At 42.0% G+C, this 8,540-nt stretch overlaps 1 protein-coding gene across 1 annotated transcript in view; it reads left to right on the top strand.

The window, feature by feature from the left end:
* Positions 1-540: 540 nt before the first annotated feature.
* The window catches only part of fbxl16 (F-box and leucine-rich repeat protein 16), a gene marked incomplete at its 3' end in the record, with an annotated part of 34,880 nt that continues 26,880 nt past the window's right edge, over positions 541-8,540 (top strand). The window contains exon 1 of the mRNA XM_083931834.1: positions 541-661. The remainder of the gene's footprint in view (positions 662-8,540) is intronic.

Raw genomic sequence — 8,540 nt, 5'->3', positions numbered from 1 at the left:
GAGTGCACTCACCACACACACAAACGAGAACACACGCGCACGCACACACACACACACACACACACAAACACACGTGCACGCGCGGTCGCACATGAGCACGCAGGTAAAGCAGGTAGCCGTGGTTCATCGGGGCTGCGGAACAATCAGAAGCTGCTGCTGCTCAGGTTACATAAGAAGCAGACAGAGTGGCTCTGTGGCTCTGTGGCTCTGTGGCTCTGTGCACAGCGCTGCTCCAGCTGCCCTATCCTATCTCTTTAAATGAGACAGAGCTGCTCCGCTCTGCGTGCGTGCGTGTGCGTGGAGGAGACATTACGAGAAAGAGAGGGCCACTCTGTTGTGGAGGAGGACTAGGCGATCGAAAACACAACAGAGAGGATCTCTCGCTTCTATTTGAGAGTTGTTGTGTGTTTTTTTCGCAGAGGAGGCTGTGTATCGGTCCTCTCTGCGTTAGACCGATTCGTTCTCTGGACCTGGCCGCTCTGCTTGTATCTATGGGCTCGGCAGGCGCATCTTTCGCCTCCCGATAGGACATAACGGGCAGGGCTGCCTCCTAATAATTATTTATTTCGCCCTCGCTGCGCCGCAACGCTGGGAGAAACGTGATCGAGAGGCGGCGATAACTGATCATGGATTAATGCCCGAGTGAATTTTCATCTGAGAGGTAAGGGATGCTGCGAGAAAGAAAAAGAAAAAAGGCCGGACGAGGAGGATGCGTTCACGGCTGCAGAATGTGTGTGTAGCATGTGTGCTTGTGATGGATGATGAGGGTGCTGGGTTATGGCAGCAGCAGCAGCAGCAGCAGCAGCAGCAGCATCCACTCCGCACTCTCCTCCGCTCAGACGAGGCGGAGGAGACTGCGGAGAGACCGGGGTGATGTGGGTGAATGGCGCTGGGTGTTCCAGCTCTTTGTGTGCACGGCGGGGCCTTTGGGGAGACGGAGCTGATCAGCCGCATCGAGCTGCGTATTATTAACAAAACAGGATGACGTCAGCGTCTCTCAGTGACGCAATCTCTTTCGTTCTCATTTGTGCAGCAGTGGGATTTCTTCTTTTTTTTTTTTTTTGAATGTTTGTTTTATTTGTGTTTTGCTGTGGTTGCCGTGGTCCCACCCCTCACGCTCTGTCAGCTGTTTTTAGTGCCTGTGGGCTCCACGAGAAGTAAAGGATTATAGGTAATGATCATGATCATTATTTCCCCTTAAGTAGCCAATTTTTGTGCCTGGAAAAAACAAAATCATCTACCATTTTTTTTAGGTGCTTTGGTATTTCCTGTAGGTTTCCTGTGGATTTGAACAGGGTTTGGCTGCAAATTTTACTTTGTAATGACTGACCCAATGGTGTGTGTGTGTGTGTGTGTGTGTGTGTGTGTGTGTGTGTGTGTTTGTGTGTGCAACAATACACTTCTGCAACTCAGAAGTGTATTGTTAGATCATGCTCTGTAAATGCCCACATCTATCAAACTCCATCCCTGCACATTTGTAACTTAGGCTTTCGTGTAATATATAGTTTCCAAGCCCAAACTCAGATGACCCCGATGACATCCATATGACATCATTAGGGTTCTTTTCTCATACTTGACATAGCGCCTTTAAGAGACTGGTCGATTCAAAAGGCGACCAGTGTGGCTGGACTGATGCTGTGAGCTCTGAAACTATATGTTGCACTAAAGCTGGGCAATAAGACGACACGTATCATCAAAACAATAACCAAACTGTGTTTTGGCAATACTTACTTCATTTAGACGGCGCTTTAAGTTCCTTGCACGTTATGTTCATTTTTGCACTAAAGTAGTACTAAATAGTACTTTTTATTTGTCAAGTATTTAATTCACACTGGAGCATACAGAAAAAGGTTTTACCTTGGCTTCCTATACTTTTTTCGTACACATAACAACTAAAAGTAATGTGCACGTATTTGTTGTGTGTGCATTCTGCATTTGTGTAACTGAACAAAGCAATGCACTGTAGTTTGTTTGTATTCAACGTATTTAAAGTACTTTGATTGTAAAGCAGGAGATGTGATATAAGACGGCAAATCTCCGCTTAAGGGGGCCGGTTGGGGACTGGTCCCAAAAACTCAGGACTTTCAACCGGGTGAAGTCACAGTCACAGACGTACTAAACCCTGACACGCCTAATCCTAACCAAGTGGTTTTCATGCCTAACCTTAACCGGACACCAAAAGCAACCGTCGCGGTACACTTTTGGTCTGTCACCTTCTCTCGATCAACTTTGGTTCACCGTTACCACACATTAGTGTGTAGGACTTTTCTTATGATATCCTACGAACCTGTTCATGAGAATACGTTGGGTCATTTCATATAGACTATTTATTTATTGAATTATAAGAAAAACCTGCTATACTGTGATATAAATCATTTTTGAGATATTAAATGTTCCATGTGATCATAGAAGACGTTGGCCATATCTCCTTGCCATAAGTTGTTCCAAATTGGAGTTGAGTTGTGCATAGATCAGGTGTTCCCTGTGCTTATTATCCAGAGGGCCTGACACACTCTTTGGAGAGTGGTGGAAGCAGCCGGAAATCAAGGAAAGCATGACCAGACACATATTGAAGAATATTGACGGCAAGAAGGTGACTAACTTCTTGCAGTGGCTAGAGGAACAAAATGTACAAAAAAGGTACTCTGACGTCAAACACAGAGGTATCCCAAAGGAGCTGGACAAGTGAGAACATTCACAGGCTTAAAATACAGAGGTGTCGACCAACAGTTTAACTTGGTTCTGTTTTGGGATGTGTTTAAAGAAGAAGAAGAATAATTCCTTTATTTGTCCCACAATGGGGAAATTCAATTTTCACTCTATTTTTTCATGTTACACACACACAGGCCCGAAATACAAACACATGCACAGACAGGACCTATATACATGCAACTAATGGAGAGATGTTAGAGCGAGGGGGCTGCCAGTGACCGGGTGAACTGAGTCCACACTCCATTCATGGTCCACACAGGGACTCAAACAAGAGACCCTCCGGTTCCCAGCCAAGTCACCTATGGACTGAACTACTGCCGCCCACAAAAAGTGTAACGTGTTACCTGTTGTTGAGATTCACTGCTGAAGGTATTTTCCATAGTCTTTGATACTTAGGAATAAGAATTTATTCTTCTTTCTTTCTTTCTAATTTTTTGACTCAATTTAAGTTAAGTGCATCCTGTTTACTTTCTATTAATATGTAAGGACTATATGACAGCATAAAAAGAAAATCCAGTAGTAGTAAGTAGAGCAAGACATTGGAGATCTCAGTGGGGAAGGGGGGCTCAAGCTTATTGTTCTCACAGCACACATCACTCAGCTGGAGCTGCTCTGCTCTTAAACAGATTGATGATGTATTGGAGTCTTGACATTTCAGTGGACGGACTCTGGATTGGCTGGACAATCTTCAATTTATGGTTTGTAATCTTTATGGACAGAATAGAATACCTCAAGCAAGGAATCGCGTTCTCTTTGAAGCTGACAAATTACTGAGAAAAAGATGCACCAGATGACCAAATGGTTCGCTGGCCTCTAAGATCTCCATTATCATCAGGTTTTAAATCTACCTCAGATTTATGTGAGCATGGAAGAACTCTAGCAGAACTCTTCAGTCGAGGATTGATTTATGGTCGATGTCGTCAGAGGCTTTGCACTTTGTTTCAGAAGTTTCTCACTCTTGTGTTCCATTGTGGGACCACAAATGATTACTCTTCGGTTGAAAGGTTCCAAAGAGAAATCTAACCCTACCCACTAGAAGATACCTAATCAAGGTTTGGTCTAGTCACTCGCAAAATATATTTTCAATTGAAAATAAATGGGCCCAACACAAAAATAGGAATTCTTCAAGTTTAAAGAAAAGGAAGTAGGTAGCCATTTTAAATGTATTTTTAATTCACCTTTATTTAACCAGTAGTGTCCCACTGAGATAAAGAATATCTTCTTCAAGGAAGACCTGGCAAAAACAGAGAGCAGCATGAATACAAACAAAGAGAGCGAATTAAAAGGAAGAAAAACAAAAGACTTGTTAGTAAAAACACTTAAACACTTAGCACTGACGCGGACTAACTTGCTGCCATCTTGGATTCACTGAATGATCAAATTAGGTAACATTATGTGATGCACACCTTACAAGCGGCGAGTCAGATGGTCTGCAGGTTGGACTCGGCCCAGGCAGGAGAACTGTGGGCCTCATCACTTCAGTATCATCATGCTCCTCATTACCAGTATTTCTGTTACATAGTTCACCTTTCAGAGACATCTTCATATCCAGGGCTTGCTTTCTAACATCATGTTTGCTTTACAGTCAGTCTGCCTGTGCACATAGACAAACAAGTAACCCCCAATATTCAGAAAGTATGAACTAATGTATTTATATCGACTATTTAATGTTCTATATTGTGCATTCGTTTTGGCACCAATGGACATTCATTTTACATTTAATGTGAATGCACTGATGTTACAAAGAAAATAACCACTTGTTCAGGTCTTGGCTAGACAGTTTTGTTGAGACGGCAAAGCACAGGTTACATAATAATAATGAAAAGGAACGGTGACATTAGGCTTTTCGTTGGGTGAGCTGAAACAGTGAAAATAATCTGGTTCCAAAGTATGTATTTCTGTATACGTTTCTCATATTGACCACACATGCTGCTCCTCATGGCAAGTTCACTTTGTCGTAATCAGGCAAAAGAAAAAGAGAAGAGATAGATGGTGGCAGAAGAGGTATGGAGGTAAAAAAAAAAATCAACTTAAAGGCTTCAGAAAGCAACAGCCTACATCCACCCACAGTTTTCCATCATGTAATCATGTGGATCAATGCTGTTCAAATATGAACAAATATAAATAGCATGCTTTAGTTCACTGGATAATCTCACTGTGACTCCTGTGGAGTCGATGAACAGAGAGGTAGAAGAAGCATTTAATTTTTATATTCATTCTAGTATCATTGTGTATACTGAGTCTAAGGGCGCACTCACACTGTCCTTCCGCACCGCGCCCCGGGCTTTAGGGTACTTGTCCCCCCCGCCCAAGGCCCGTTTGTACTCACACTGCCTTGGCCTCGCGCAAATGCTTCTTGCTGTCCATACGTCATCACGCCGTAACACGTCACACGCATTGATTGACGTCATCGCGATGCGTCGCTTTGTTTACAAATCTTTCCATAGACCTCAGAGTTTTTGTGCGTCTTGTCAACTGTTTTTTAATATTTTCATCCGACCAAAATCTGCAGTAAACACTCCACCTCCGCATCACATCAACGTGAACCTTTCGCCGCCATTGTTGTTGTTGTTAAATGTCCGCGCATGGTCCCTCCTTCTATTTTCTATGTCCAAACAGGCGCACATAAATGACGTCAGAACAGCCGTAGGCCTCGTGCCCGTGCTCGCACACGTGCGCACGCTCGTGCTCGTACATGTGCAAACCGGCTCTACAAAAGCCCACCTCTCTCAGACGGGCCATGGGCGGCCCGCTGTCCGCAGTTATGCGCGGAGCGGGTGCACTCACACTGGTCAAACGCGATAGGCTTTAGCTGAAAAAACGGTTTTGGCCCGGGACGGAAGGACAGTGTGAGTGCGCCCTTAAATAGGTAATTACGGCCCTGAAGCATAGACAACAATGATTGTAAATGAATTGCAAGACAGAATAATAGGATGATCATATAATGTACTTGTCAAATATGATCCAGAATCATCTCACTAATAACATTAAGAGCCGAACATGGTGATAGTTCTGTACGTTGTGCCGGTCGCACAATGTTTATGTCTCGCAGCACATAAGAAAGTCACATATGTATTGTTTGATGTTTTTACATTATTTAAGGTTTTTATGTCATACACACATCCATAATGGAACTATAGGCTAATTGGTGACCTTATCATTATCCTAGTTACTAGATTATTTTTGCTGATATAGCTAGTAACCCCCCCCCCCCCCCCCCCCAAAAAAAGGAAAAGAACGAAAGAAACGGAGCTATAAGATTCATTTACCTTCAAAGAGCTGCAATTCCCATAAACAATTGTAACCATTATTTTTCTTTTACCTATTGTTTGATATTTTTTTACTTTTAAATTCAATATTATTATATGGTTATAGTTTTGGATTCCTCATCATTCTACCCATTTATATTTATACAATGTTTATATGATACATATATACATTGCAACACATACGTATCTATCTGTATTTAATCTCACTATGATAGGCATTGGATGAATATCCAATGGCATCCAATATCTACTTTTTTTTTTTAGTAGTTTGGCTGAGCTGACCCTTGAGGCAAATGCTTTGTCTAGGGGTTGTATTTTATAATTATATTGTGTGAGTACAGTAAATGACCCAAAAGTAAAACCCGCACAGTGGTGGGTCAGTGTGGATGGTGTCTGAAACAAACAAAGTAAGAATGGCAACAGAGGTCTACAAGACCTCTGCTTCCATCTCGGATCCTTTCTGACTTGTGGTCAATAAACAACCCCTCTGACAGAATCCCAGCCTACGCAGAGCACTCGTCTGGGTTTCGTGAAGCATCAGTGTTGTGTTCTTGCTGAATGTTGATTGAATTCTTCAGGACTGAGCTCTGTCTGTGAGATTGATTGATTGATTGCTTGGTCAATGTTTTGTTTAGTTGGTAGAAAGCTTATTTGTTCAGAGAAACACAGCCAATTGCTACATTATGATCACACTCAGACCGTTTGGTTATATGAAAGCATAGCCAAACTAGAAAAAAAAGGTTTGTTTGGATTAAACTGTCATTGAGAAGTTTCATCATGACTGGATACATTTTTTCTCCTTGTGTGAGATTTAAAAAAAGACAAACACATGCACACATATAGATCTCTTATGGTTGTGATATGATCAAAATGATAATAATATTAACAACAATAATAAGCTCGTTTGAGTGGTTTATTGGTATATTGGCTCATTTTGTTTGGATAAAAGTTTATTTCTAGCTTTATATGAGGTTATGAATTAATAGGTACAGTAAGTATGCTAATATTGTGTGCTTTCTTATAGAATGAGTTGGGTTTAATATGTGTAACTTGATCAGCTAGATGCCAACATGTGGTTTAAAGGACAGCGCCAGTAGGAGGTTAATTCATCTGGAACTTAAAAGGTATTCGCTCCCACTGTAACTGTAATATGTATTTGCTGTCTTATTGTACATTTCTTAATGTGAGAATGTACTGCTCTACAAAACATGATTCAATCCATAACACTCTAGAGCTCCCCCTGTTTTGTCTCCAACAACAACAAGCTCCATATTACACACTGGTTCAAACCCCAACCCCTCAGATCTCAATAGCATCTTCATCTATAGCCCTCTAGTGAAGTACATGAAAAGTTTCAAGTGTCTTCTACACTCTAACCAATACACCACAGAGCTTTAAGTAGTGATATCTCTTAAGATATATGAAGCACTATCACAAATGGTCCTTGAAGCTGGATTAGTGTAGTTGTTGTGGAAGATGTTTCTAGACAAGTTCATTAGAGAGGATCGTATCAATGTGCAACAAGCCATAAATGGCAGCCACACATGGTTTAAGGGATAGTAGTAGATCTGCCTAGACATTTCCCCAGTACAGATGGAATATGCTGAGCAGCAGAACTGAAATGACTATGGGAATATGGAAAAGGATGTAGAGATTACCCACTTCACATATCAGTCAATCTATCAATGTTGGAGTGTCAGTGATGACTCCTCACTGAGGCAAATCACCGCCGGAGAGCCTGCGGTAGTAGCACACATACTCCTTCACATGAGGGACCTCCTGAATATACATCACCTGAAGTTATGGAGGTTACAGAATGCTGTACATCATATTCAGTGTGAGGTCCCACTCCTCAACCTTTCCTTCTGCTCCACCTGTACAGCTAGCTGACTAGTAGTGATCTGCCAGCCAATGAGCCACATTTATGGCCACTCACCTAGAGCCAGGTTCTGTTCGAAGTTTCTGTGTGTTAAAAAACTTTGTTTCCTCACCAACGTCGCACCAAATGCAATTGTTCATTCGGGAATTGATTGGTCTCTGTAAATCAGAGTAACACTATAAATAAAACCAAATTTAACATAGCTTAACATTAAACCACAGTGTTGGCAGCCTCCTTGCACAACAGAGCTTTAATTGAGGAAGAAGAGGAATGGCCTCTCTCACCCCTGGCCGTCGCAGATTATGTAGCTGCTGAGTTATTAGCTCATAAATTTCGCAGGTTGGGAAATCTGTTTAGCCAAGAGTAGTGGATATCCAGAATATCATGTGCTGCCACTAGGTCCTTATGCAGCCTCCTTATTACACAGGATTATACCCAATGCAACACGAAGCATTTAAACAAGGAATACCAATTCAAAAAGAGTAATTTATTCATAACTGCAGTGTGATCAGTGATTATGGTTACCCCCTGGCCATGACATCCTACAAGAGGATTTACTGAGAATGTAAACCAGCAATCCCTGACTTTACCAAGGAGGACTCATAGGAATTTGACAGACTTTCACTAGAGAATATCCTGCACATGATTCAAAAACTCAAAGGCTCCCTATTCAGACACCA

The sequence above is a fragment of the Echiichthys vipera genome (assembly GCF_963691815.1).
Source record: "Echiichthys vipera genome assembly, chromosome: 17".
Classification (NCBI taxonomy): domain Eukaryota; kingdom Metazoa; phylum Chordata; class Actinopteri; order Perciformes; family Trachinidae; genus Echiichthys; species Echiichthys vipera.
This window is presented reverse-complemented; position numbering and strand designations above follow the sequence as displayed.